The sequence below is a fragment of the Mobula hypostoma genome, chromosome 12, assembly GCF_963921235.1.
Source record: "Mobula hypostoma chromosome 12, sMobHyp1.1, whole genome shotgun sequence".
NCBI lineage: Eukaryota > Metazoa > Chordata > Chondrichthyes > Myliobatiformes > Myliobatidae > Mobula > Mobula hypostoma.
The window spans coordinates 82,741,993-82,758,040 of record NC_086108.1 but is presented as its reverse complement, the minus strand read 5'-3'; the positions used below and the strand labels follow the sequence as shown (position 1 = coordinate 82,758,040).

The 16,048-nt window shown below is 42.3% G+C and overlaps 1 long non-coding RNA gene across 5 annotated transcripts in view; it reads left to right on the top strand.

Annotated features, from left to right (window-relative positions):
* Nucleotides 1-16,048, top strand: part of LOC134355229 (uncharacterized) — a 79,051-nt gene that overhangs the window by 33,099 nt on the left and 29,904 nt on the right. For all 5 annotated transcript variants that reach the window (XR_010019992.1, XR_010019991.1, XR_010019989.1 and 2 more), the window contains exon 2: nt 14,329-14,463. This is a non-coding gene — a long non-coding RNA (uncharacterized LOC134355229). The remainder of the gene's footprint in view (nt 1-14,328; nt 14,464-16,048) is intronic.

Below are 16,048 nucleotides of genomic sequence, written 5' to 3'. Positions count from 1 at the left end.
AAACCCAATCATTTTTACCTGCACTGCAGCCAGGCCATTAGAAAATTCTTCTGCCACATGCTTGCTTATCCACTGCATATTCTGCTGAATGGATGGCTAAGGCACACGTTGCCTTCTGAAGAGAGATATTGCCTTTTTGCTACAGATGTCACAGCATTAGAAAACCAGGGATTCTAGTTTATGTTATGACTTACTACTCCAGAGGAGGAATGCATCCCACCATGCGTCAGTCACGAGAACACTCGACCTCTGTGATGCTCATAACTGCCTTTGGCGTTAAAACATTCTACGACATTCCCCATCTTCACCATATAACGTTTACGAGGGAAAATGTCCCACTTACATGGTTTCAGTGGCTTACTATAAGAATGAGCTACCTTACTGAAAAACATCTACTGTGTGGTACAAAACCTACTTCCTGAAGAATAAATAGCACTGCAGAAAGACCATCTGGCTTTTATTGTAACTTAAACTGATAAATTACAGATAGTGTTAATCACAAGTTCTTTGCTGGCTATGTAAAATTTCTGATAGCATTAAGACTTCCTAACTGAAGTTTTAACCTCAATTTCTTTGTTAAAGCCTTATCAATACCATTTTGCAGATAATGACATAATATCACACAATTGATTAGAGGTGAATTAATAATTTAGTAAACAGGAGAAGTGAGAAATGTATTTAAATGATATTGATAAACTAATCTACATAGGTTCATTAGAAATTCAATCATTCAGCACTATCATTGATTTGCAACTCTGGGAAACAGGATGAAAAAAAATCAGACAGAAAGCGAAGCCTTCAGCAATAACAGCAAATCAATTTACTTATCTTTTCTACTGTGGAGATGCCTTATCCCAGGATGGCACAACATCAGAATCAATCCAGTGACAGATTTTGACAGAATTCAACTGAGTTGTACATCATAACTCACAGACTCTGAGTGGTATTGCTGTAAAAATCTAAATCATTGAATGATTCACAGACAAGGAACTGGTCAGAATCAGAATCGGGTTTATTATCATCGGCATGTGTTGTGAAATTTGTTAACTTAGCAGCAGCAGTTCAATGATAATATAATATAACATGATAATATAGAAAGAAAAAATAAATATGTCAACTATAGTAAGTATGTATTAAATAATTCGATTAAGATAGTGCAATACAGAAATAATATATATTTTTTAAAGATGAGGTGGTGTTCACGGGCTCAATGTCCATTTAGGGATCATATGACAGAGGGGAAGAAGTTGTTCCTGAATCGCTGAGCATGTGCCTTCAGGCTTCTGTAGCTCCTTCCTGAGGGTAGCAATGAGAAGAGGGCATGCCCAGGGTAATGGAAGTCCTTAATAATAGACATCGCCTTTCTGAGGACCATTCCTTGAAGATGTCTTGGATACACTGGAAGATCTAATCACTTAGCCCTACTCCAAGAATCACTATGATAGCCATGTATCTATCGTCACTTCACCACCATTCATTTTCCAATTTTAGTCAAACACCGTTTTTCCCAATCCTCCCAACCCTTTTCTCCCCTCTCCGGATCCTCTAGTCTTCCCACTTGTTTCCCTGTTCCCAACCTCCCCCACCACCACCCCAGCTTCCTTTCAATCATCTTTGTCCCATTCCCTTCCTAGCTCCAATGACCCACTTCACACACAGATTCCGCCACCTCCCTCACCTCAAATGGATCCAGCTGTAGTCCACTCCATCCCCCTCCCCTCTAATTCTCACCTCTTTTACTTAGCTGAACTGAACTCTGGAAGCACTTTGTGTTCCTGTTTATCTCGCTCCAGCAAATGTCTCCCATCTTCGTACTCCCCTCCCCCACTTTCCTCCATCTTTGTTTCTTTTCTTTCTCCTCTTTTTCTTCAGCTGCCTCCATCTTTCACCTACCTCACTCTTCCAACTCCACCTCTGCTTATCCCCCCTAGCTAGAACTACCTTCCTGTCACCTTACACCCCTCCACCATCTGCCAGTCACCCTGGAATCCCTTCTTGTGTCTCACCTTCTCCTCTCTGTTGCTGACCATCTCACCTCTCCACATTCAGTCCTACTGCAGGGTTTCAACTTCAAATGTTAACAAGTTCTTTCCTCACATATATCTGCTTAACCAATTCCAGATTTCATCATCCACAGTCCCTTGTGTCTCCATAGTCCTACTTTCCTGTTCTTTCCCATGCATGGTTGGAACTGATCCAACCCCAGCTGAAAAGTTGCCGTTGAGCTTGTTGCAGAAACCCTTCAGGTAATTTATGACATAAAATATGATTCACTCTTTAATAGAATGAATTTTTTTTAAAAACTGCAAATACTGGAAATCTAAAATAAAAACAGAAAATGTTAGAAATAATAAGTAGGCTAGGCCACATCTGTGGGAAGTGAAACGGAGTTATTGCTTCAGATTGAAGATCTTTCATCAGAACTCAAAGGAGACAAAAAAAAAACGGTCAAACACGAGAAAGACTGCAGATGCTGGAAGTCCAAAGCAACATACTCAAAATTCTGGAGGAACTCAGCAAGTCAGACAACGTCTATGGAAAGGAATAAACAGTCGACGTTTCGGGCTGAGACCCTTCTTCAGGACTGGAAAAAAAATGTGGTCAGAGTAAGAAGGTGAGGGGAGGGAAGGAAGAAGAACAAGGTGGTAGGTGATAGGTGAGACTGAGAGACAGGGAGGGGTGAAGTAAAGAGATGGGAAGCTGATTGGTGAAAGATATAAAGGGCTGGAGGAGGGGGAATCTGATAGCAGAGGATAGAAGACGATGGAAAAAAGGGAAGGTGGAGGAGCACCATGGAAGAAAGGGAAGAAAGAAGAGGAAGGGAAGAGAAGGAGGAGGACAAAAGAAATTCATTGAGTAGAATGAAGGGTGGGGGGCAGGGGTGTTTTCTGATATGGTAAACACAAACACTGAATAGTAGATTGGAATTCAAACAATATTTCAAGGTGAAGCAGTGATTAATTTGTTCTTCTGGTCTAGAATACTGCCACTGCCTTCACTGGAGAAACCAAATGAAGGTTGGGTGATTACTTTGCAAAACACCTGCACTCAGTCCATGGGGCGACTTTGAGCTTTCCTTCACCTGCCACTATAAATCTTCATCCCACTCGACCGACTAGAATGGAATAGAATAAAACTTTATTGTTATTGCTCAAAACAATGAGACTGCAGTGCTAACCCAGTCAGATAGTTACATTGCATGCTCTACTGCTTTTTTTAAAATTCCCATATTTACATGAAACAAGCAACTTCAATAGTCCGTAACACTCAAAGGACATTGGCAAACCTGAGTGCAGTATTATTCAGCTGCACAACAGCCCTTGAGAAAGAAGCTGTTTTTCAGTCTTACTGTCTTGGCTAAGATTTTCTGTACTCCCTACCAGATGGGAGGAAATAGAACAGACAGTGTTCAGCACAGGATGGGTCTTTAATGAAAATACGAGCATGTCATAGCCATCATGAGCTGTAGATTGTCTCCAGACCCAGTAGTTTAGTCCCAGTGATGTGCTGAGCTGTCCTAATCAGCCGTTGGAGTGCTTTGTGATCTGTCTTGCTGCAGCTGGAGTACCACACTGTCATTCTGTATGTCAGTGTGCTCTCTATCGCACATCAATAAAGGTTGACCAGCAATTAGTTGGACAGTACAGGAGACTACTAGTCTGTAGTCTCCTATACTCTCACAGTTAGACCCAACACAAGTTTGAGGAACAGCTCTTCATCTTCAGTCAGGGTATTTTGCAGCCTTTCGAATGCAATATTGAATTTTACAACTTCAGATGACTTACTTTTGAGTCTTTATCAGTCAACCATCTGTAATATCAGCCCAGCTTGTATTTTTTTCCCTCATTACAAATTGAGGATATGCTCAGTCAGATTTGCAGAGCATGCCCTCCACACATCCTCTATATTTCAAAACTCATACACCTTTTTATGTTCCTTTATCTAAATTCTCACACTCCAATTGCTCTCACTCACTCATTGACCTAATAATCTTGTTTACAGCTTATCTCCATGGTTACCCAAGTTTCACCCTATCCAAGTCAACCCACTTCTTCATCCTTCCCATATTTAACATACTTCCTTTCTTGAGCAAAATATAAACGTTTTGAAGAGCTCAATAGGTCAAATAGTTCCTGCAGAGGCAAAGGGTCAACATTTCAATTGAGACCCTGCATCTGGTCCTAATTGAGGCATGTAAAATTTATGGGTTTAGTGGGGATAGACTGCAGGTTCATTTTCCCCATATCAGAGATAGATAAAACTAGAAAACACAGGTTCAGGGTCAGCGAAGAGATTCAAGTGGTGTCAACCAGAATGCTCTGCCTGAGAGAGTGGTCAAAGCTGGGTCACTGACAACATTTAAGAAGTGTCCAAATGAACACTTGAAGTACTTAGACAAAGAGGGCTATGAACCATATATTGGATGATAGGCTTAATTTGGAAGGGTGCCCGATGTCTAAAGACGAGGCCTCTACTGTGCTATACAGTTCTGTGTTCTATGTTTTTAATCACGTTTCTACAGTGTGTCGCCCAGGACTGCACACAGTATTCCAGGTGTGGTCTCTCCAATATCTTGCATACATGCAAACCCTTGAGCCAACTCCTGTACTCGACACCATTTTTACACCAACTTGTCTGCCTATGTTGCCAGTTTCACACCCCTCCCCATGGCAAATGTATACTTTCTTGGATAACTTTGATGTGTGTCATAACCACTCTCATATTTTTGGGGAGTTCTACAAGTTGGACACAGCAGTGACGAAAGAACACATGTCCACGTCTGGCTGGTGTTTGGTTTGGGGGTAAGTGTGGTGTCCTCATGGCTTTTGAAAGGGATGCTTGGTGCGTGTGCATTTGAGCAGATTTAAATTCTGAGGGTGTAATCCCAAATGCTATGTGACTCAGTTACTTACTGGTGTTGCTAAAGTCAAAATCTCCTCCTAATTATTTCAGGTAATCCAAAAATAAATTACTTGTTTTTGCATATCAGATTGATTAGAAAGTCGATGCTGCCAATATTTGCACCGAACAGATTCAAGCATGCATTGGATAGGATGTAGTGTTTTATTGTAGTGTTTTTCTAGAAGGTCCATAAATGACTCTGGTGATAATGACTGTGCAACGATGACACATGGAATACATCGATTCTGTTACAGGGCCCCAGGTGTGGTGCATAAATAGACACACACAGGCAATCTGTTTCATTTGCTCTTTCCAGAAAATGAACCTGTCTTAAATTACTCCCAAAACAAAAAACTGATGAACTTTAGCAATACACACATAATGCTGGAGCAACTCAGCAGGCCAGGTAGCATCTATAGAAAAGAGTAATCAGTCGGTATTTCAGGCTGAGACCCTTCATCAGGACTGGAAAGGAAGGGAGAAGTCAGAGTAAAAAGGTGGGGAGGAGGAAGGAAGAAGTACAAGGTAGAAGGTGATAGGTGATACCAGGAGAGGGGAAGCGGGTGAGGTAAAAAGCTGGGAAGTCAATTGGTGAAAGACATAATGGGCTGGATAAGGGGGAATCTGATATGAGAGGACAGAAGACCATGGATGAAAGGGAAGGAAGAGGAGCACCAGCATGGAGGTGATGGGCAGGTAAGGAGAGAAGGTGTGAGATGGAAACAGAAATGAGGAATGGTGATGGGGGCGGGGAGGGGGGGCAATTACCGGAAGTTCACAAAATCGATGGTCAAGCCATCAGCTTGGAGGCTATCTAGACGGAATATAAGGTATGGCTCCTCCACTTTTCAATGCAGTTTCAATGGAAAGAGAACTGTCCTGACTCCAACAGTTGCTGTAATGCTAAGTTTGCTTCTGAGTTTGATTTTTTTTCTGCTTTAAAAACAAAACAATTCGTTGCTAAACTTTTAAATACAAAGTTAGCATTTATACTTTGCCTATTAAATTGGCACAAACGTCTAGAAATTACTTTCTTTGGCTATAAGCTTTGACTTTTTTATATTCTGTGCTGCAATAGGATGGAACTTCGCGATTTGTAACTTTACAGCTTTTAAATCTAACTATCTTCTTCCAGATTTCTGCAATACCGTGGAAGTGACACACCACCTCCAGGTCCTGACAGCAAGTTTATAGCCGTTTGATATTTACTTTGTAAAAAAAAGAGGTTTTAAATTAGTACAGCCTAGTGCCAGCACCCTGAGGAATACAGTCAACCTGTTGGGGCTCGAAGACAATGTAAGCCAAATTTGTTTGTCACCCTAAAGATTATCTGTTATCTGTGAGGAGAAACTGGAACTCTGCTGTACAAACAATCATTTCTGCACTTCATCCCTCCCCCATCATAGTAGTAAAACACACACATCCCTCGGGCTACTGTTTACAGTCCTCCCTCTATTCTCTTTTCTTTTGAATCACGTGATCCGCCCCTCATCAGGACAATTACTAAAACAAATCAATCTTCTTCTGACATTTCATTTACCCTGAATTAATTTGGAATTAGAAGTCATCATGGCAATTGGCAGCTGCTAATATTCCCAATTCAACAGAGCCATCAGTTAGTGTATCAGTTGAGGGATTGAGAAGGGTGTGCAGGCTGGATAATATGTTAGTGGAGACTGAATGCACTAATTGAGATATTTGGCTGAATCAGTGATTTACCTCCCATTATCTCTGTCACCACTAATGTACTGAGCCATAATTACCTGATATAGATTTGGTTTCCTATTGACAACCCAAAATTATGGTTAATGTATTCTGTTTAGTCACTACTTTTTATTTTAATTGGTTGCTGTTCAACATATTTTTACAAACATGAGAAAATCTGCAGATGCTGGAAATCCAAAACAACACACAAAAAATGGTGGAGGAACTCAGCAGGCCAGGCAGCATCTATAGAGAAGAGTATTCAGTCGACGCTTAGGGCCGAGGCCCTTCATCAGGACTGGAAAGAAAGAGGAGAAGTTGGGGAGAGGGGAGGAAGAAGTACACAGCGGTAGGTGATAGGTGAAATAGGGAGAGGGGGAGGGTTGAAGTAAAGAGCTGGGAAGTTGACTGGTGGAAGAGATGAAGAGCTGGAGGGGGGGAATCTGATAGGAGAGGATAGAAGACCATGGAAGAAAGGGAAGGGGGAGGAGCACCGGAGGGAGGTGATGTGCAGGTGAGGAGGTAAGGAGAGAGAGGGAAACAGGAATTGGGAATGGTGAAGGTTGGGGCAATTACCAGAAGTTAGAGAAATAGATGTTCATGCCATCAGGTTGGAGGCTACCCAGCAGGATCTAAGGTGGTGCTCCTCCAACCTGAGTGTGGCCTCATCACAGTACTTGAGGAGGCCATGGACTGGCATGTCGGAATGAGAACATATTTTTACTTCGATTTCAGCTTGATGTTTCCTTTTATCTCACCTTGTTTTGAACCCTTGTGCTACCCCATATAAAAGGATGAATTGTTTAGTACCAAAGTGAAAAGACAATTATGCTGTTCCTAGTGTGATGATGGGTGGGAGTTTTAATGTTAAAAGTTCAAAATAAATATATTATTATATACGTATATTTCACCATATACTATCCTGAGATTCATTTTTCTGTAGGCATTCACAGTAGATTAAAGAATGTACTGTGCACAATAAATGTGGATGTGAGTAGGACTGCATATAGGTGGGGCTATTAAAGGGGCAAAGGTCCCCAGCATGTAGGGAGACCAGCTCTAATCCATAGCCTAATGGATATCATGGAGCTGAGATAAGGCAATAAATCAAATCTTTTCGAGAAAGTGATGTTAATGAGGCTGGCAGCATCTGATTTAACCATTTTATGGGTTCTACCTCCTGCAGCAAGCAGTGGAAAAAGTCTACAGAATGTGAGAAAATGTTCATTGAATGCCTCCACTCCAGAAACACTCCTATTCAATCATGAGCTGTAACATGCAGATGGTTTATGTAAGTACATGGCGTACATATTCATGCACATGCAGCTCCACTAATTATCATTAACTACACTGGAAGCTTTTACTCAATCCACTTGTTTGGTTTGGGGTGAGGTGGACATGAAGCCAGCTCTCATACTGTTGGGGTTGTTCTGGATCATTGGGAGAAAGTGAAAACTTAAATGCAAATTCAACTTCTATAGAGGCGTACAAGGCAAAATCTCAAAATCAGAATCAGGTTTAATATCACTAACATATTTCGTGAAATTTGTTGTTTTGTGGCAGCAATACATTGCAAAACATAATTTAAAAAGGTAATAAAAATACAATAAATTGCAAAAGAAATATATTTTTTAATTATATTAAATAAGTAGTGCAAAAAGAAAATTTAAAAATATAGAGGTAGTGTACTTGGGTTCATTGTCTATTCAGAAATCTGATGGCGAGGGGAAGAAGCTGTTCCTAAAGCATTGAGTGTGTGCCTTCAGGCTCCTGTACCTCCACCTTGATGGTAGCAATGAGAAGGTGGCATGTCCTGGGTGACAGGGGTTCTTAATGATGGATGTGGCCTTCTTCAGGCATTGCCCATAATAAAACTGGCTGAGTTTGCAACTCTCTACAGCTTTGTCTGATCCTGTGCAGTCACCTCTCTATACCAAACGGTGATGCAGCCAGTTAGAAATGTTCTCTATGGTACATCTGTAGAAATTTGCCAGAGTCATTGGTGTCATCCCAAGTCTCTTCAAACTCCTGATGAAATATAGCCACTTTCAAGCTTTCCTAGTAATTGCATCCATATGTTGGGCCCGGGATCGATCTTCAGAGTTGTTGACAGCCAAGAACTTGAAACTGCTCACTCTTTCCACTACTGATCCCTCAATGAGGACTGGCATGTTCTCCCTTGACTTTCCCTTCCTGAAGTCCACAATCAATCCCTTAGTCTTACTGACATTGAGTGCAATGTTGTTGTTACAACACCACTCAACCAGCTAATCTCTCTTGCTCCTGTATGCATTTTCATCACCATCTGAAATTCTGCAACAACAATTGTGTCATAACCAAATTTACAGATGGTATTTGAGTTGTGCCTAGCCACAAATTCAAGGGTGTAAAGACAATATGGCAGTAGGCTAAGCATGCATCCATGAGGTGAGCCAGTGTGGTTGTCAGTGAGGAGATTTTATTCCTGATCCACACTGACTGTTGCCTCCAAATGAAAAAGTCAAGGATCCTGTGGCAGAAGGAGATACAGAAGCCCTTGTCTTGGAGCTTGTCCATTAGTACTGAAGGTATGACAGTGTTGAATGCAGATTTCAAGGGTTCTGATGTATTGCTATTATCCAGATGATCCAACGCTAAGTGGGGAGCCAATGAGATTGCATCTGCTGTAGACCTCTTGTGGCAGTGGACAAATTACAGCGGGTTCAGGTCCTTGCTTAGGCCGGAGCTGATCCTGGCCATGAGCAACCTCCCAAAGCACTTCATCACAGTAGATGTGAGTGCAACTGGTTGTTGAGGCCTTCATGCAGTTCTTTCTGGTGGTTAGAAAGAAGCTGGTTGGAAGATCTGACAATCTCTGTATACAAACCCCATTAATTTTACTCATCCCATAACTGTGGAATGGCAGTTTGGATAATCCAGTCCATGGTCTCTCTCCTTCCTTTCCATTCCATTGAATGGTTGAACCATCAAACTATTGAGCACATCCTCACAGTTAACATTGTTGCTCTATGTCAATAGGTGAATAATAAGGGAGTAGATCTGGATGGTCATTGGGATTGCCTGATTCCTTCACCTGCCAAGATGTACAGCAAAGGGCTGTAATTTATTTGGTCACCTTCTGAACAATGCAATTAAGTCTTTGGATCATTGCCACAAAGAAACACTGATATTGCCCCCCCATACACACACACACAGTGGGCACATTGCTGCTAACATGCTTTGTCTACTCTTTTGTGGTGGGTGACTTACATGAGTCTATAGCATTTGCTCATAACCTTGAATGTATTTTCATTAACAAAGATTAATGAGTTTTAAATGATTCTGGCTACATTCGGAGTGACTATAATTAAGTAAACCAGAGGCAATAAATAGAGCCTGCAGAGTGATTTCTGCCAGACTCAAAAATAAATAGCGTCCTTTTGGTTGATCATCCTGTTTTCACCCCCTTCCTATTGATGTATTATTCTATTTTCTCACTGCCTTAGTTTCAATCTCTCCCCTATTTGGTGTACTCCACTTATTTTTCTTCCTTTCTATTCCACCCTTTCATAATCTATTGCTCACCCCTCCACCCTCCTTCCCCCTTGTTGAACTCATTTTTTATCAGAAGAGCAAAGCAAATTTAAGAAAAAAAATGAATATTGGGTCTGGTGTTCTCCATGAACCCTGGACACTTGGCCTTCTTCCATCTTGTCATTCTCTCTGATGCAAGCTGTGCTTATCTGCTTACAAAAATGTGTTGCATCTCCCTTAACAAAAGCAAACGATTACACGCTGGAAATTACACTAAGAAAAGATCTAGATATTAAGAAGCATCGATAAGTGTTGCAATGTATTTTATAATTGAGTCACAATAGTCCACACGATGCACAGAGTTGGTAGAGGGAGGAAAGTAATATTCTTTGCAATGGATGCAACTGTTGTACTAGTTGAGAGTAGTCACCTACAGTCCTGAATATATTTTTAGATGGTGGAAAAGCCTTGGAGAGTCAGGCATTCAGTTATATTGTCTTGCTGCCAGAATAGCTTTGTGGCTGTTCCAGGTAAGTTTCTGATGAATGGTCACGCAAACTTGGTGATAGTGGCGTATTCAACAAATGCATAGCTGTACAATGTTAAAGTCTAGATCCTCTCTTTTTGGAGATGGTTGTTGCTTGGCATTTGTGGAGCACAGATATTAATTACCACATTTCAGCGCATGTCTGAATGCTGTTCTAGTTATATTGGTGCTCTGCATGGCCTGCTTCACGGTCCATAAACCCACGAACACTACCTCACTATTCCCCTTTTGCATTATTGATCTTTTTATTCTAACTTATAGTAATTTTTATGTCTTGCATTGTATCTCTGCCACAAAAAAAAAACAAATTTCACATTGGATTTCACAAATCCAACGGCCCTGGAGGTCTCCAGACCACAGATCCTGCAGTCGCCAACTCCAGTTCCAACGATCCCAGAAGGGTCCAAACCATGGATACTACCATCATCATTTCTAGTTCTAATGGCCCTGGACGCCTTCAGACCACAAACTATACAGCCTCCTGATCCTGGCCTCCTCCACCTCCAGGCCAAGACCATTTCTCTTTCAGCTCCTCCCACTTTCTTCAAACCCAAGCTGTAGCCATGGACATTCACATGGACCCCAGCTATGCCTGCCTTTTCGTTGGCTATGTGGAGCAGTCCATGCTCCTGGCCTTCCATAGTAATGCTGCCCAGCTCTTTCTGTGCTACATTGATGCTGCTTCATGCACCCTTGCTTAATCGTCAATATCAGTTCTTAGTCTCTGCCGCATCTGCTTCCAGGATGAGGCATTCCTTTCCAGAACAACAGAGATGTCCTCCTTTTTCATAGAATGAGGTCTCCTTTCCTCCAGTACTGATGTTGCCTTCAGCTGCATTTCCTCCTTTTCCCAGACATCTACCCTCACTCCATCTTTCTAGTGCCTTAACTGGTACGGAGTTCCTCTTGAGCTGACCTACCACCCCATGAGACTCTGCATCCAGAACATCATTCTCCACAACTTACGCCTGCTTTAACAGAATCTTACCACCAAACACATCTTTACCTCCTCCCCACTCTCTACTTCTGCAGGGATCACTCCATTTGTGATTCCCTTGTCTGTTCGACCTTCCCCATTAATCTCCCTCCTGGCACTTATCCCTGTAAGCGGAAGAAATGCTACACTTGCCGATTCACCTCCTCCCTCTCCTCTGTTTGGGTGATACAGCATTTTACCTGTGAATGCGTTCGTGTCGTCTACTGTATCTGGTGCTCCGGATGCAGCCTCCTCTACGTGGGTGAGACCCGATGTAGGTTGGGGGAACTGCTTTGGCGAGCATCTTCAATTCGAATCCCCATTCCCATTGCCTCCTCTACTTCCTTGACGAGGCCACTCTCAGGTTGGAGGAGTAACATTTCATATTCCATTGGAAAATCTCCAATGGGGATTTTGATGGTATCAAAATCAATTTCTCTCTTCTGGTATTTTTTTCTTCCTCCCCTTCCTTCTTCTTCAATTCTCATCTCTGGCCTCCCTCTTACCTCTTCTTTTCTCCTCACTTGCATGTCACCCCCCCCCCCCCAGTGCCCCTCCTCGTTCCCTTTCTCCTGTGGTCTATTCTCCTCTCCTATGAGATTTCTTCTTTTCTAGTCCTTTACCTTTTCCACCTATCACCTCCCAGCTTCTTACCTTGTCCCCCCCAACCCCCACACCTATTACCTTCTAGCTTGTACTACTTCCCAACAAGGCCCCCCCCCACCACCGTCTTTGTCGGGATTCTTTCGTATTCCTTTCCATTCCTGATGAAGTGTCTCAGCCCGAAACGTCAACTGTCCATACATTTCCATAGATGCTGCCAGACCTGTTGATTTCCTCCAGCATTTTCTGTGTGTTGCTCTAAATTTCATGGAATGTCAGTGATAATAATCCCGATTCCGACACTTTACTTGAGCAGTGAAAACTGATGGGCTTCATTAAAATAGGCAATGTTTTCATTCACTGGTCAGAAAAGGTCTCCTTGCTTCAGTTTTGTGCCATTTGCTTTTATTCCATTTCAGCCTCCACTTAAATTTCCTTCATCACTTTTTTCCAGTGAAAAGACCAGAGCCTGTATAATTTCAGGTTAGGTGGATTAACAATCAGCAATCCATTGAGACGTGTTTCCTGTACAATATGGTAAGATGCCTGGGAAGCAGTCCATATTATGTATACCATCTTGGTATAAACTCGGGTTGGAGGAGCAACAACTCATATATCGTCTAGGTAGTCTCCAGCCCCTTGGTATGAATATAGAATTTTCCAACTTCCAGTAATTCCCTCCCCCTCCCTTCCCCCATGGTTCCACCTCCTTCTACTATCCATTGTGTTTCCCCTATTCCTTCTTCACCTTTCCTGCCTATCACCTCCCTGCTTCCCCTCCCCCACCCCTTTATCTTTCCCCTTATTGATTTTTCACCTGGAACCTACCAGCCTTCTCCTTCCCACCCTCCCCCCACCTTCTTTATAGGGCCTCTGCCCCTTCCCTCTTCAGTCCTGGCGAAGGGTTCCGGCCCAAAACATCGACTGATCTTTTCCACGGATGCTGCCTGACCTGCTGAGTTCCTCCAGTGTCTTGTGAGTGTTGCTTTGACCCCAGCATCTGCAGAGTATTTTGTGTTTACCATCTTATGTAAATATTGCTTAAGGACTTGACTGTTATTTTATAAAGTTGTGCATGGGAGCGAGGTTCCTATTGTGTGCGCTAATTCTGCTTTTCTGGGGCTTAGTTTGAGGATCAAGGCAGTTAGCTGGTGCTCTTTCACTTCCAGATGAGCTCAATGCCTTCTGTGCTCGTTTTGACCATCAAAATATGGAGGAACCTTCACTAGCTCCCACAGCCCCCAATGAGCCTGTGATTTCAGTTTCTTAGACCAACGTGAGAGCATGCTTCAGGAGAGTATACCCATGGAAGTAATGCAGCTCAGTTGCAGTACCTGGCCAAGTGTGCTGATCACCTGACTGGATTGTCACCAATATCTTTAAGTTCTCAGTTCAGCACTTGATTCGAGCAAGCTTCTCTTATACCAGTGCCTAAGAAGAACATGCTAACCTACCTCAATGACTATAGCCCAATAGCAGTTACACCCACTGCGACGACATGTTTTGAGAGATTGGTGATGAAACATATCAACTGCTGCCTGAGAAATGACTTGGATCTGCTTCAATTTGCCTAATGCCACAAACGGTTAACAGCAGAATTACTTCATTGGCTTTTAACTCAACCCTGGAACATCTGAACAGCAAAGATGTATACATCAGAACGTTCCTTATTGTCTACAGCTTGGAATTCAATATTGTCATCCCCTCAAAACTAATCAATAAGCTTCAGGACCTTGGCCTCAATACCTAAACAGATATTGAGGCAGTGATGTCCATATAATTTCTGTAGATCTAGGGAATTTGGTGTGGTACTCTCAGGTCTGTGATTTCTTGCATTATTAGGAAGCCTGCTGTTGACACAATGGAAGCAAGTGAATTCCAAATTCCTTGAATTGCGAGCCTTCATGACAAACATAATACAGTCACGTGCTGCAGTTTGCAAGTTATATTTAATAGACAGAATCAAATGCAAATCCATTCGGACATGTTGGTTCTCAGCCATTCACAGTTCTGCTCATCTCCAGAAGTCCAAGACAACCAGAAGGTCATATATCATTGCATTTCTCTTCCTGCTCTGTTGTAGCACTCAGCATCGGACACACTTCCAGAACACTAACTCCACTGGGGACAGAAATAGACGCATCCAGACCACAACTGTATGCCCAGGAGATACTGGCGCTGTTCATTTCAACAAACTGGAAATCCTGTGGAAATACAGGTAAATATTTCACTTTATTTCAAAGTTCGTAATTACTTGTTAATACTTAAGATGTCTTAGTTAAAGATCTTCTTTGTACTTATTAAGTATTTTAATAATTTTATTATTAATTATTTAAATCCATCAATCAATCCACATCATTTCAAAGAACAGAGGGTTAGGCTTAGCATCAGAAATGATAGAATAGAAGAGACAGGTGACAATGTTGTTGCATTAAAATATTTACACAGGCGCTGCACCTGTGGTAAGTTCTTAAATTATGCACTGCACAATAGATTTATGTGTGACTGAAATGCAATTCAATTTGTTAGTCATGCAGGGACTTATGTTTGACCTGATTGCAAAATTGTAGCCTCCATGGAAATAGCGACAGAAAATGTCAAAGAATTTCATCCATCATTCAGCACAAGCTTGACAGTAGCTTATAGTCAGAAGGCAGCTTCAAAAGCTCCACAACTGAAACAAGGTCAGCATCGCTTGAGTGCATGTGGTGCAAGTACTTGATACAGATGCATGGCAGCCACTCACCGTGCATTCTTGTTCCCCTAAGACAGCAATGTATGTGTAAGAAGTAACTTCTGGGCACCAACACTTAAGTCCATACCCAAAACTGCCAAGGCAGTCCCCACATAGAGGGGAAATTTGTCCGTTAGGAAAATATAAATAAGGATACCTACAGAACCTTGAAGTTGGCTATGACAAAGACGAACTCCTCCTTTTCTTTTTAGGTATTCTGTCAGGATTGATGTTGACTGGCTTTCACTGCAGCTGTCTGGGTTTTGAGTTGAAGACTAAGCGGGGCCCACAAATTGTGCCTCGAGTGGAACAAGTGATTCTTGACAGAGTTACAGGTGGAAAGTTCGGAAAGTGGTGCATTCCTCCAACTTTTATGTGCTCCCATTGAATGGAGCACATGATATTCCCGATTAATATCCAGATAACGTGGCCTGCACATCAGAACGGGCTAACTGTAATCAGAATATCAATGCTGGCCAGAAAGGGGGCACTGACAATCTTTTATATATCCTCCTGGTGATTTAGGAGGATTCTGGGGAGATGGCCATTGGTAGTGCTCTTCCACTGCTTTGAGATGACTGCTGTAGGTAATTCATGTCCCAGAGCAGATAGGAGGGTATGGATCACTACTGCCCAATAGACTGTGAACTTTGTATCGGGTGTCATTAAGTCAGGCAGAAAGGAAGAAAACAGGTGTTTACAAAATCTTTACCTGTGTAAATCCTTCAATATTTCTCAGCATTTGTTATGCACGTTGATAGTCTAAGGCTACATCCACACTAGACCAGATAAATCCGTAACTGAAGCTATTTCTCTTCATTTTGACCCTCCATCCACACTAAAACGGCGTTTTCCTCCCCCGAAAATGGAACTTTTCTAAAACGCTCTCCAGGGTGTTTAAATCTGAAAACGCCGGTTGGGCGTTGTAGTGTGTACGGGGTAACCGGAGGTTTTAAAAAACTTGTCGCCCCTTTCATCGGTGAAGGGACAATGACTGTAGGAAATATTTCCAGGGTGACCCCTCTGTGGGAGTGGGGAAGATGATGGTGGGGCCACCCGGGGGTCTGTG